Here is a 15,598-nt window from a genome sequence, read left to right as displayed (position 1 = left end):
AAAATAGTATCAATTATTCGTTCTTGAACGAATGCAGCATAAAAGAGGATAACGAACACTATCATACGAATCCTCGTCAACTCGAAAGATCAAATCGAATAGAACAGATCAGAATCGAAATTAGAAATCCTAATACCTTCCGAAGATTCAGGCAAAACTTACACGTCTTCTGCATCAAACAGTTGTCTACTTCTAGGTTTGAGGGTGTTTTTTTTATAAAATGAACATGATTACATGTAGGCCGTAAAGTTAGGATTATACGGTTCTTTACTCCACTTAAGTGGAACATATTTACGAGTGTACATATCGCTAGGATATGAAAAAAACGTACTGTCAAAGCGGTTAAGTTCATAAATAAAATATCAAAAAATCAAATTTAAGTGGTCTAAGTACAAACACTTAGTGGGTAAATTGTTTTAATCGTAACTTTTACCTTTCGAGGATTTGAAAAAAAGAAACTATGAAAATCGTTCCAATTAGGGCGGAAAAAATTACTGTACAATGACTTGGTATTATCCGGAAGCCACTCTGTCTTTATCTACTACTTGTTATTACGCGATATAAGTAGGTTTAGATTATGTTATCATAAATGTTTAGTGGTACCCAAGTTAAATGTAACCTTTATGACCTCACATGTGAGCTTGAACTTGGGTACTATCTCGAGGAATGTTTTTCTATTTCTTTACCAGAAGTGCGGGATGACACCGAAACCCGCACTGATGACCAGAGGAACTTTCCCGATCTCACACCACGTACTAGATCGTCCAACGTGATCGGAAGTTGGAAAAGTTGGACTAGATATACTGTAGTACCCAAGTTCAAGAGTGACTTCAAGATAATACCAAGATACTAAGAGTTGGTGTACGTCGCGGCATGTTGTCGAGCCGTGATTCTAAACTACCGCAATTATATCGCACCGCTAGACTTGACGACCTGCACCTCAGTTCTTGTCAACCGTACAGTTAAAGCCAGTGCCGTAGCCAGAAATGACAAATGGGGATTTGCTTACCCGGTGTCTTTACTTATGAGCAAAGAAACCCCCTCAGCAGAAACTCTAGACTGCAAATGATAAGCCGATGATAACTTAGCTTTTGTTATGACGTGGATTTATCATGTCCAATAGTTTATTTCTCGATTATCTTCTGAGGTCCCCTGTATGCGACTACATTGATCACCCCTAAGGTTGTGGGAGCTACAGTTGTGTGATCCCCACAGCTAGAGGAGAAAGTGAGGAAAATTGAAACCTCCACCCTCCTGATTTAACCACCCACAACATCTCTATAGGTTACAAAATTTGTAAGAATGAAGCATATGTAAAAAAATATGTAATTTTAATTTTTACTACATCATAAACTACTTAAATTTTCCTTAGTAAATCTGCCCTTAAATTTAATATAGTTTTTAATGACGGGGAGGCCCGTTGTGGACAGAAGGGTCATGGATTGGATTCTAAAATCACTCTATGCCTCACTGTGATTGATTAAATCCAAGATAAATAAAACCTAACTTCAGAGGCTTTTGACAAGTTGTCGATTCAGAAAGCAAGGCGGACAAACTTTGCACTCTAAACCTCGCTCCTCGACGAGACCATTAACAAAGTAAATAAAAAGAATTCTATTCCAGCCGAAATATACAACGGGAATGGAGTACTCTTCTGTTGAAAATCGTCTGTATTTTCGATAATACGACCACATCCCTTCCGTTGCCCACACGTTCAAATTACCAAACCTGGAAGCGGTCACTGTAATCCGATCCTGTTGTCGCGTCGACCTTAGTTCTGTCGCCTGTGCACCTGATGCTGTAGAAAGCCAGTACCAACCGTCTCAGGTCGAACATACTGTAAACAAACTACATATTCAGGTCCCACAGACTGTGGTCTGGACACAATGTGCATTTCATTTTAACACAAAAAGAGCCGAGTAAAGTATCAACAGAAAATATAAATATATATCTCAGATGGAGGTACAATATTAATTGGGAGATGTAAGTACAACTTACGGGTTCACTGATTGGAAGCACAGGCCACACGTTTGACAATGGGAAAAGGACGATCCCAACTTAATTTACAGCAAGAAGATGCCGCAGTCGACCAGGTTTTCCTGTGATTGTATAGATTGTTAATGTAGTAGTACTATAGTTGAATGTGTATTATAATTGACTGGAGGTGGACCGCACCGTGTTGGGAGCTCACACAGTACAATGTGGGTTGGGAGGGGGTGTTTATGTATAGTCTCGGGCTCACTGATGTTGGAAGCACGGGCCACACGGTTAACAATGGGAAAGGGACGTCTCTAATATACTCCAGAAAGTAGATCCCGCAGTTGACCAGGTTACTCTTGTTATACTATAAATAGCTACTGTACTGTAAAAGTACTATAATTGAACATGTACTTACTGAAACTGACTGGAGTATCTTACTAGGAATCTGTCAATGTTCAGGAAAATCGAAATTTTTACAAATGCATATCGTTATATTTTGACTAATCCCTTAGTGTTTTGCATAGCTAAAAATCTGAAACCCACGCTTGCGTAGATGCCACAAAAATGTGGAACTAAATAAAATTACCGAGGAAATACGTACACTTCATTGCTTTCAAAATACGCGTATATAAATTTCTACTAACTTTATGGCAAATGTTCGTAACTAAATTGAATAAACATAATAAATCTTCCTCCACGCTTGCTCTGATGTCATTTTTTTAATATTCAAGTGATGTACTGATACATTTAAATGTTTAAGTAGTAAAAAGGCATGAAATAGTTCCTTCACTGTTCTAAAAACATGATTGTCTCCAGTATAAGCGACGAATTTTTTTAAATCCAGGATATTACACTCAGGTTTTAAATACTCTGAATGAAGTCTCAACGACGACGTACCCCATTCTTCCCTAATGCAAACAACCCATTGCTTACTATTCACTGCTCAAACAGTAACTGGTTTGGTCCTTCCCCCGTTGATAAGTGTGATAATCCCCAACACGATGAGCTCTAGACTGTACACACACGCGCTCACGTCATGGATTAACGTCCATGCTATGCTTGTGTATATGTTGTCTGTTGAAATCACGGTTTTAGTGTATTGTACAGTATACACACTTTTGGGGAAAAGATGTTGAAATACAAGCGTGTACATGAGCACATCAAAAATTGTATTATGCTTACCTACAATGGTGCAATCGATTTATTGTATTCATAGCTCTTTAAGATAACTTACCTGAATACAGAAAAAGCATAAGTCATATTTTGATCACTCAACGTGAAATTGACAGGCATTTAGACAATTTCGTAATCAGTCCTAAATAAAACCGTGACATAACTTCGGGGAGTGGCTTGTTTTTTATCCTTCTATGACTTAAGATACTTATATTTATTTAATCAAATATAAATCAAGAAAATAACACGTCTTTAATACTGGTTTTCTCAACTAAATTAATTTATAAAATACAAAAATATAATTTCCTCAGGCTATAACTCACGGCCATGATGTAAATATTTCACATTGTTGTTGTTCCAATAGTTTTTATTTTGGACTGACCACAAAATCTATAATTCTCCAACTTTAAATTCCTATCACATGGAGTGATAAAAAATATCTACTTTTTCTGTAGTCAAATTTGTTATAAAGAGCTATGAACTAAACATAAAAAATATTCTCCAAACCCGAAATCGATTCCACTACCTTAAACCCTATTTTCCTTAGTACTTTGCGGTCAGATAAACAACTAGCCCCATGACTTACGAGACGTGAATGGACGTGATACATGACACCTCAGTCGTTGCAGCCGTCTACCGCGATATACGGGGCCTGCTGTATTCTACGTCAGACGCTTCATCGTAGAGTTTCATTTGCTCTTGCGGCATGGTAGACTGTGATCGTGATAAAAGCGGAACTGTGATACCAGCAGCATTAATTAATTCAAAATGATAACATTTTATTGGCGAACTACGATTGCTGGTCGTGTTTAGGGTTTTAAGCGAGCATTATTGACTGGTACGAATATACGAAACATGTAATCAAAATATACATTTTAATTATTTTATTACCAAACATGTCACAAAGATACAATAAGCATATTGTAGGTTGTCATAACAAAACTATAGGCTACCTAAAAATGGTCTGTTCGCATTATTCATTCAGCAGCATAATGGATTATCCCTATATTTTCGTGTAATTTGTTATACAATTTTTCATTCTACAAAAATACAATTTACACGAATCGTATACATTTGCAAGGATTTTTGTTTCAAATCTTCAATTAAAAATAAAGTATTTGTCAAACACCATTTTTGCTGTCAACAGAAATACATTCCCTTGATTAGTTACATTTTTTAACGGTTTCAAATAAAAATACAGTATTTGTGTAACAGTTCGTATCTGAAGATGATAGTAAAATTAAATTTATGACATAGAATTTGTACTTTCTGCCAAACCAAATTAGTGAACGTGTTTGCTAGGGAATGTTATATGTGGTGAAACATTGCACACTGAGCCTGTCTGTGTAGTCATAGCGTCAAAACAGGTTAAACAGCATTCTAATGCCATCTATTCTCGAGTTATTCAGAGCAATGTTGTGCACTTTTGTCATAAGCCACACTAATTACATAGCCAAATATGTTGTCTTGAATTAACATGAAGCTGTAAAAAGCTCAAACATTTCTTCATTGAAAGATATTCTGTAATTTAACGAAATATAAACAAGTTTATATAAGCTTATGCCTGAAACTTTTAAGCATGTTGGCAGATATGGCAAACTCCCAAACCCACTTTTTTTGTACAATTACCTTCATCTGTAAAAACATGATCTCCATTAACTAGAGCAAGTTTGAGTACGATTTGTTGTTTACAATATTACAGTATTACACATATGTTACCTAAATGTGCAGTAATATTTTGTTTTACTACTACAACTAAATAAAATTTATTGTAAACTAAATGTCAACTAACTACAAAGGATTTGTTTTCTCTCAGGCCAAACAAGTTTGAGGAAGTAGTTAAAACGATATTTTGGAGGCAATGTTTGTCTATATAGTTCTATATAGAAATCCTTTGGATTTGTATTTTTCCTTAAAGTTAAGAATTGGAAAAAAGGCTACGAACTGACGTTTTCTTTGTTTCAAGTTTATTTTTAACGATGGAAGGATTGTGAAGAAAACAGGATTTTTTCCGGACATTTGCTATCGTTCAGTTAAATAACAAATCAGTAACACTACGTTTCGAGATCTTCACAATCTGATCTCTTCTTCAGGTAAATAACTAACCTAACACATAATGGCAAATGACGTTTTCTATCGTAATTAGCAAAATATTTCTGGAGATGAATACAAATTTAATCTTAAATTAAATTGGTTTAAAAGTTTCTAAAAACTGTGTTCGAGGAGAAAAAAATGCAATTTTCTCTAATAAATTTGTATTAATATTCTTACTCCCACGTCCGCTACCCAGTGACAAACACCCGTGCGACATCTCTCACCACGCAGTGCGTTCGGTGGCGTCGCGGCAAGAAATAACACTCGGAGAGTGCTTAACCGTCCGCTATAAAATAATGAAACGACGACATCGGCAATATGAATGTTGACTGGATCGGAAGAAATGAGGTCGACGTATATAGAGTCACGTGTCTCCATGGAAACTGAGGACCAGACCAGTGCATGCTCTACTCTGTATTGATCTCCGACAACTAAATTATTCTACTGCACTACTCTGTGTCGGTGTCGCGGACTTCCCAATACTCATCAGGAGCCGATGTTTGTCTTGCACCTCTCCTACGAGCCTCGCGCCGCACACACTCGCACGCGCACGCGGGGAAACCTCTCTTATAAACAGTATCACCAGGCCTAATCTGATGCTATATATGTATTTGAATCTATTTTAAACGTGCTTTGTAATACGATGCACAAACGATTAATTTATATTTTTATGGCGCATTATTTTACGATCCAGCTATGAACCCCCCTCCCCACACTAAAATTGGTACTTTTTGCTAATTCTTTGTGAAGTTCATTATTGACGATGGATGATTTGAGCGGACAATGACATGACCAAGGACACCGTCGTGTTAAAATGACAGAAGAAACGCGATATTTTTCTAAACCCATTGGATGGATTGCAAAACCGTTTTAGCATGCAAAAACTACTTTGATTATTTTTGCGTGTTTATCCTTATATTTCAGGATTTACGCTTTATTTTATTTTTTCAGTTAATTTTCGTAAAATTTTTAAAAACAGTTTCTTAACATTTTAGTTGGCTGTAATACTATTAAAATATTGTTATGTTTATAAATTAAACAGTCAATGTTTAAATTTGATAAATTTCTTAGTGCACACTGAAAACCAACTACCTTAATAAACCTACTAGTATCTCTCTGTCACATAAATCTCTCTGTGCATTCCAATAACTCACGTCTGTAAGACTGTTTATAAGCTCTCTATGGAAAATCCAAGATCCTCATTTATTTATGATCTTTGATTTTTGTTTTCCCGTTATCTTCTACTGAGCTTATATTTCCGAGTTATTACTTATTCAGACAACGAGATACTCAGTTCAAAGTTGAAAAACATGAGCATATAATTATAATGCTAAAAAAATTGTAATTCTTGTTTTGAAGAATTTAACAATTTCAACTTGTTGGCTCAGTGGGTAGCAGTAAACCAGGATGTTGATCAAGTGGTTGCTGCTCCAATATTTGCATTCTATTCCTCATTAGTATACCCTGTTGTAAACTAATGTTGTATAATTTTCTCAGATATTTTATCCTCTTCCTCATTAGTGTATCCTGTTATAAACTAATGTTGTATAATTTTCTCAGATAATTTATCCTCTTCCTTATTAGTAACCCTGCTATAAGGTAATGCTGTATGTACTTGCCACATATTTTATCCTCTTCCTCATTAGAATACCCTGTCATAAGCTAATGGTGTATGACTGTCAGATATTTTATCCTCTTCCTCATTAGTGTATCCTGTTATAAACTAATGTTGTATAATTTTCTCAGATAATTTATCCTCTTCCTCATTAGTGTATCCTGTTATAAACTAATGTTGTATAATTTTCTCAGATAATTTATCCTCTTCCTTATTAGTAACCCTGCTATAAGGTAATGCTGTATGTACTTGCCACATATTTTATCCTCTTCCTCATTAGAATACCCTGTCATAAGCTAATGCTGTATGACTGTCAGATATTTTATCCTCTTCCTCATTAGTGTACCCTATTATACGCCAATGCTGTATACCTTTGTCAGATAATCAGTCTGCAGTGTGAGATGAAGCATGAGAAGAACTAGGAGGAAATTTGGTTGCAGCTCATGACTCTATAGTTTCACAGTTAAATACAAGACATTTCAACCCTAATGCATTCAAGTTGGGTTTAGTTTGAATAATGCGTCCAATAAAAACAAGAGATAAATGTAACAATTAGTTAATAAAAAATAGCAGAGTTAACATATTTATGAATTAAAGCATTGTGATTTTATTACAAAGCTGTTTATACAAGTATGATGATCTACATGTAAAATGTTCCTTATACTAAGAAATAAACTTTTAGTTTTAACAGAACACTGGTTTATACATACAAAATTAAGCAACAACCTATTGTAGGTTTACGTGTCATGCAGACCAGTACCTACATAAAGGTCCAAAGTATGGTGTTGATTATGTTGTATACAGGTTTTGTTAAAAAAAATTCATTTGCCTTCTAGAAACAGAAAACTTCTCTGAAGGGCACCAGACAGGAATCACTGAATTAGGGGATTTCATAATAAAAACATGGTGCCTGAACATGTTTGGTACATTTTATGCCAGTCTGCATAAATTACACCTCTCACAGTTTCAACTTTTCTTCCTTACATTAATATTTAAATAACTATCGTGACGTTTCTACAACAAAGGTTTATCACTATGTCTAGGAATTCCAAAATGTTCATACATTAAACATCTAGTAAGACAGATAAATTCATTATGCAGGAAAATGACAGTTATGTTCACACAGGACATTGTGGTACTTGTTAGGGTTTCACCGTGTGGTAGTATGATGACAACATTTTCTCTCAAGTTTCAGATGTTAGATATCCAATCATACACAATTTTATTGAGTTTATTAAATAGAGAACCGCCAGGAAAAGCTACTTATAATTCAAAAAATTAATCTACCCAAATTAACCAATATTCTAAATCCTTACTTGATTGAACTAAAAGATCTGATAAAATAACAAACTGATAGTGTACATGTTAACACAACAACTAAATTATATTAATTAAATACTAATAATATGACAGAATCTAGGAAATAAAACTAAAACTGAAACAATAAGATACCATTCTTAAAAATTATTATGTACACTATTGTATTTTTATTGATATCATTCCAAATTAATAGTATGGTTAATCATAAAAATAATTGTGTGCAAATTAAAAATAATATGTTTTATATTTTACACCAGGTTTTAAAATAGATTAAATAAATAAAATTAGAGACATTAACGAGAAAAATCTCATTTTATGCATGCATCTATCAGCCTGTAATATAGCATTCCAGTTAGTCAGTCAACAACATGGCCGAGAATTCGCATTAAATAATTTAATTACAAAGGGAAAGCACTACACTGCCCTGGGAATCTATCCTGGGATACAAAAATAGCTGAGCCAATTTTCCTGGTATTACAGCTTCCATTTAAATGCATGTGTGTTTGTGTGACTGTGGAGCCCCTCACATCTAATCAATACCGCCCCCTCCCTCTCTCTGGTCTCACCACTCAAACATTTGTTTCCAACTAGTAATAAAACAAATCCCTCCCTCTCACTCCACCAGTATCATTGTGCTGGTGCAATACTTTTAACTAAACATTTTTAAAACAACACTGCATTGTGCAAGATTGCATTGTGCTGGATCACTCTGTTGATACTACCCTCTGTAAGACATGTAATGAGCAAGATCATTGTCATCACATCAGTTACAATAAGTTCTAGATTGAATACACCTTACATGTTGATGTTCTAAAATCGGCTGTTGGTTTTGTAACTTCTGGTGGAAATTAATTATTTTCTTAACTCTGATATGGAAGACAAAGAATATTCCAAGACCTCAACACAAAGATGAGATGTGAGATGAGATGTATTCAACCATTTTCCTACCACGATAACACAGTTACATTATAATGTGTGAAACAAATAACATGAATAGATGTTTGTAATCTAATTCAATTAATTCTTCACCTGAATAACAGTGATGTGTTCTAAAGTAGGAAATTGACACCTTTAAGTCCAACAGCACAATGCATGCAATATCATCATGATGCATGGAGTCCACAATTATTTTTGTTTACTGGTTTTGACTTAAATTTATATTTTCTCAAGAATTTTTCAAGGTAAAAATAGCTTTAAATCAAATAAATCTTAGATTTTTTGACTTCAGGGAGTCCACCAAAAACTTAATTTTTGTTGGATTTTGGTGATTACAAAACTCATAAAAGATAAATTATAATTTTCATTAACAAGTAACAAGTGGACAATTATTAAAAATCTAATAAATGTACAACTCAAAAACAGATTGGATTGGATATTTAACTCCTTTATTGCCGACATATGTAAGCAGTAAAGAATGTCTAGTTTTAATTATTATTGGATTTAGATTTTGACTAAATTGTTCAGAAAATTGGGTGTGTTACTCTCAATAGTATGAACATTATATGGAAAAAATATGAATCTTGAGATTAGCTTCAATTCACCTCACGCTCAAGCTCAAAACAAACAATTTGCATTGTTTAGACATCAGAGAAACCAACATTACAAAATATAAAAATATAGTGTAATTTAGGGGAATCGGTATTCTTTTTCTCATCAAGAGTACAACTGAACTATGTTAGATACATTATGCATATAGAAAAAGTTATCAATAATAAAATGTAGTTTTTCAGGCTATATAAATACATTAAATATACTTTGCAGTGTTGAAGAGCCACTAATGAAATACGTTCTGAGTCAAGAATTTGTTCAAATAAAACATGTGTCCACGCTTGGCTATTACTACAAGGCATATCACAATGAATGGTTCATATTCTTTATAGGGATTTGGGGATAAGCTAGTTATTTCCTAAATAGTAAAAATATTTAGTCACTAAGCAGATTTTAACATCAAATAAGCGTCTTTGTACTGATTCTGAAAGATCAGTCCGAGAGCTGGCATGGGCAGTGAGCTCATATGCAGACACTCCATAAACCACATCAGAACATAGTGAGGATTGTTTGTACATATATAGGACATACCTAGCTCAACAGTAACAAAAATGTGAGATCACCATTGGTAACACCCAGTGTTCAGCATGGGCAGTGAGCTCTCATATGCAGACACTCCATAAACCACATCAGAACATAGTGAGGATTGTTTGAACATACATAAGACATACCTAGCTCAACAGTAACAAATATGTGAGATCACCATTGGTATCACCCAATGTTCAGCATGGGCAGTGAGCTCTCATATGCAGACACTCCATAAACCACATCAGAACATAGTGAGGATTGTTTGTACATACATAAGACATACCTTGCTCAACAGTAACAAATATGATGTGAGATCACCATTGGTATCACCCAATGTTCAGCATGGGCAGTGAGCTCTCATATGCAGACACTCCATAAACCACATCAGAACATAGTGAGGATTGTTTGTACATACATAAGACATACCTAGCTCAACAGTAACAAATATGATGTGAGATCACCATTGGTATCACCCAATGTTCAGTATGGGCAGTGAGCTCTCATATGCAGACACTCCATAAACCACATCAGAACATAGTGAGGATTGTTTGTACATACATAAGACATACCTAGCTCAACAGTAACAAATATGTGAGATCACCATTGGTATCACCCAATGTTCAGCATGGGCAGTGAGCTCTCATATGCAGACACTCCATAAACCACATCAGAACATAGTGAGGATTGTTTGTACATACATAAGACATACCTAGCTCAACAGTAACAAATATGTGGGATCACCATTGGTATCGCCCAATGTTCAGCATGGGCAGTGAGCTCTCATATGCAGATATTCCATAAACCACATCAGAACGTAGTGAGGATTGTTTGTACATACATAAGACATACCTAGCTCAATAGTAACAAATATGTGAGATCACCATTGATATCACCCAATGTTCAGCATGGGCAGTGAGCTCTCATATGCAGACATTCCATAAACCACATCAGAACATAGTGAGGATTGTTTGTACATACATAAGACATACCTAGCTCAACAATAACAAATATGTGAGATCACCATTGGTATCACCCAGTGTTCAGCATGGGCAGTGAGCTCTCATATGCAGACACTCCATAAACCACATCAGAACATAGTGAGGATTGTTTGTACATACATAAGACATACCTAGCTCAACAGTAACAAATATGTGAGATCACCATTGGTATCACCCAATGTTCAGCATGGGCAGTGAGCTCTCATATGCAGACATTCCATAAACCACATCAGAACATAGTGAGGATTGTTTGTACATACATAAGACATACCTAGCTCAACAGTAACAAATATGTGAGATCACCATTGGTATCACCCAGTGTTCAGCATGGGCAGTGAGCTCTCATATGCAGACATTCCATAAACCACATCAGAACATAGTGAGGATTGTTTGTACATACATAAGACATACCTAGCTCAACAGTAACAAATATGTGAGATCACCATTGGTATCACCCAATGTTCAGCATGGGCAGTGAGCTCTCATATGCAGACATTCCATAAACCACATCAGAACATAGTGAGGATTGTTTGTACATACATAAGACATACCTAGCTCAACAGTAACAAATATGTGAGATCACCATTGGTATCACCCAATGTTCAGCATGGGCAGTGAGCTCTCATATGCAGACATTCCATAAACCACATCCCAACACAGCAAGGATTGTTACTGGTTTCAATTTTAAGCTACAATTAGTATTGCTGTTATTCAATATTAACCTTTTGTAATTGATTACGAGTAATCCCTATCCTTGATATATTTAGTATTGAATTAGATTAATTAAATTAATTAGTTTCAATGTAACAAATGTTTAAATACAAGGTAACTCTTTTTTAAAGTTAACAAAATTTTTAATATACTTTTCAGCTGTGGATACTTTTGCAAACAATTCCTGAAAATTTTAAAAACCATATTTGAGTTAGGGGCTGCTTATATAAACATTCAATAACTTTAACTCGGGTGATTCATTTGGAACCACTAATAGTTTTAAAATTCAATTTTGAGTATTAGATATTTGTAAATACATTTATTTAATTACCAAATACTTTTGCCATAAAAGAAATATAAGTAATTTGTTTTTTTTTATTTGATGAGTACTCACATTCATAAATCTGGGAATCTTGGTTGTTAGAAATAATTTTGTGTTATGTCATTTAAATGAATAATTTATAAAAAAATATTCCACAATGACATAAATAATAAAATATTAGGTATTAAGCAGCTCGTTAATTAGAAAGAGTGAATATGTTTCTAATGTAAAATTAATAAAATCTCGATCAATGATTTACGACATGAACTGCAAATTTGGAATGCAATTTAATTGATTACACAGTGCAAAATGAATGCAAGCGATATTTAGACCAGTAAACATCTTAAGAAACTCTTAATTGAATTCAAAATAAATGACTGAATAAATATTTAATACATTAACATTTAAAAAACATTAGTGTCATTGTCAATTTTAACAATAAATTTAGTTTTGGCACTAAATAATAATTAACTTATTCATTTGACAAAACAACTTACATTAGAGTAGTTTGTTTACATCAAGAAACCCAAGACCTGCTCCCTCCTTACTCTTTGATCAGGATGAGCATTTTTAACCCTAGGAGTGGCACGCAAACCAACTGTAGTGTCACAATATTTTAGGCCAACCACAACTAATGCCCCAAATGTTTACATCATGTTATACATCAATTTACTCATTAAAGGGCAAAGAAAATTATTTCTTAATTTTTATCATTTAATTGTATAACCATTTTACAATCCTTTAAAAACGTATGTACAACTGTAAAAAAAGTATCCTGAAATTCTGATTTATACCCAACTTTTAATGTATAAAGAAATATACAACATACCAATTTAATTTTGAAATGTATTCTATTTTCAGAAATATATCGTTTATATAGTTTGAAAATATAAATAGGTATATTTTTACGTAAAACCATGAAAATTTAAAAAATATCTTTATATCTGAATTACATTTATACCTAATTTATACATGTATAAAAAACAAATCATATACAAATTTCATTCCAGAATTATACGCTAAATTTCAGAAGTATAGTTTGTATGACAATAAAATGTAGTTTATCTATGTAAATTTAAGATATTATATTGCAAATTTAATCTGCATTTGCTTGAGTGTTAGGTTAATTTTTATATTATTTATGTAAATGTTAATAAGTTTTATACACTATTATTCAGAATTGTTCAGAGAAATAAATTCCAAAATAATCACTTTTATTAAAATAAGAAAATAAACATTGTTTTATATATAGGCAGTTGTTTTAGATGTCAGCAGGTACAAAAACAATAGAGGAATATAAAAACAAAAGGAATTCTAAAAAATCCTAATACTGAGAGAAGTATTTCTTCTATGCAAACCAATTTACCGAAATTGGATAACATTTAAAATATACATAGTAAGTACCAGAAAAATAAGGATGTAAAGGTGTTTTAAGGATTAACATTGTTCTCACAAGATAAATCTCAAAATCATTTCATAACAGCCGGCTCGTTAAACATAAACGCACAATAAAAAATATCTATAATCACAGAAGCTATTAAGTGCATTTATATAAAACAAAAACATACACTTTTATAACTTTTGAACAAGAATTTTTATTAATATGAATGTTGTGCCATATACATTAGTGGATTATAAACAGTAAAATTTTAATCCACTAATCTATATTAATTGTTTGAGCAGTTATTCAAAAATTGTTATAAAAAACATACTGCTACTTGAGTTTCTTTCTTATTACATTTCAGTATAACCACTGATCATATTTTTTGGCATCTAGAATATCTTTGAGTTCAATACAATTTTGTTCTATTCTAACCTCTTTCAACTGTTTTCTTTTATACTTGTCAGTAACATTTACGTTTTCAGTCAGCTGTTCGGAGCGCTATGGATTTATCTTTCCTCCTTAATATAAAGGAAAAGATTATAAGTCTTCAAGGAAATTTTCCTGGTCGAGAACTGTATTGTACATGTTCAAGATCCAGTGAGCAGAGCAGCTGTGGTACTTTCCTGGCAAGTACACTTGTAAATAGAGTTGAAAAACAGTTCAGAACAATGTGCAAATATTTGTAAATAATGTGTGTCTATAGTGAACAAGCAGCATTTGATTTGTGGATATTGGATAGTCAATGGAAATGCTTATAACCTCATAACAAAAATATCCATGTAATATACTGATTTTGTTATTGATTTGAGTAAGCTAATGATGTTAAAGCTGTCTGAACCTCTTCTTGTGCATTTGGTAGTAAACATTGTTTTATTCAAGTGATTTCTACAAATTTAAATGACAGGTGCTAAATTTTGTTCTCATTATTAATTCTAATAAAACATTTTTCTTCATGAAAAAGAATGTATTTTTCTTTATAAAGGTTAAAGTATTTTTAAAATTATAAAAAGGTTAAATGATTTTTTTTATAAACATACAAATGTAATATATACACATCTACAAAAATATAAAATGTTCAGATTTATGGACCAATCTGTTAAGAATACTTCACAAATTTGTCTAGAGTACAAGACTAGCTATTTATTTACTATTATTATTATTTAAGTAACGGACTGCAAAATTATTTATTTAATTGAGTTTTTTGCCCACATAGACAATAAAATCTGCAGAAGAAATCGTGTACGACCAAGAATTTTTGTGATGCTAAAGGGTGGATATCTTAATAAAGACATTTCTTCTAATAATGTCTAACAACTGATCTTTCAGGGCCAACAAAGTAACCAGCCAGTTGTGTGGTTAATATGAGTGTTAATGGACAAAGTATTCATACAGTCCCAAAAACTATCCAATAAGAGAGCTGTAACCCTTAACAGACAAAATGAAGTAAACAAATCAAATAAAAGTGGTGTAACACAAAAGACTTAGGAAGCACTCCAAGTTCCCAAGTGGTCAGAGCAAGTAAACGTCCTGTTCCCTAGAGTGTTTGGTATATCGTGCGTGACCTTGACACAAAACTTGGATGAATCTTGCATATCACAGTGTGTTGTTACGATTAGATTTACTTAACCTTGTCTGTAATCTTCTCTATTAGAACATTCATCCAACACATACATGAATTTAGATTTGTCGAATAATAATATGGTTTTACACATGTAAAAGTCTTTTATATATACAATAATGTATTTATTTACCTTGACTATATATAGAGTTCATTCCATAAACAATTTTTAGTACAGACAATACTGAACTGAATTTGTGGTTATTTTTCTCATTTTTACACTTAATCTTGAAAATTATATCATTCAGTTTTATATAAATATGTATAGGTCTTGCTTATGTAACTTAATATTGCTTTCTTTACTTAA

General features: G+C 33.2%; 1 pseudogene; it reads right to left on the bottom strand.

The window, feature by feature from the left end:
* Positions 1 to 15,598, bottom strand: part of LOC124354483 — a 395,581-nt pseudogene that overhangs the window by 158,343 nt on the left and 221,640 nt on the right.

This window comes from Homalodisca vitripennis, chromosome 1 (assembly GCF_021130785.1).
Source record: "Homalodisca vitripennis isolate AUS2020 chromosome 1, UT_GWSS_2.1, whole genome shotgun sequence".
Classification (NCBI taxonomy): Eukaryota; Metazoa; Arthropoda; class Insecta; order Hemiptera; family Cicadellidae; genus Homalodisca; species Homalodisca vitripennis.
This window is presented reverse-complemented; position numbering and strand designations above follow the sequence as displayed.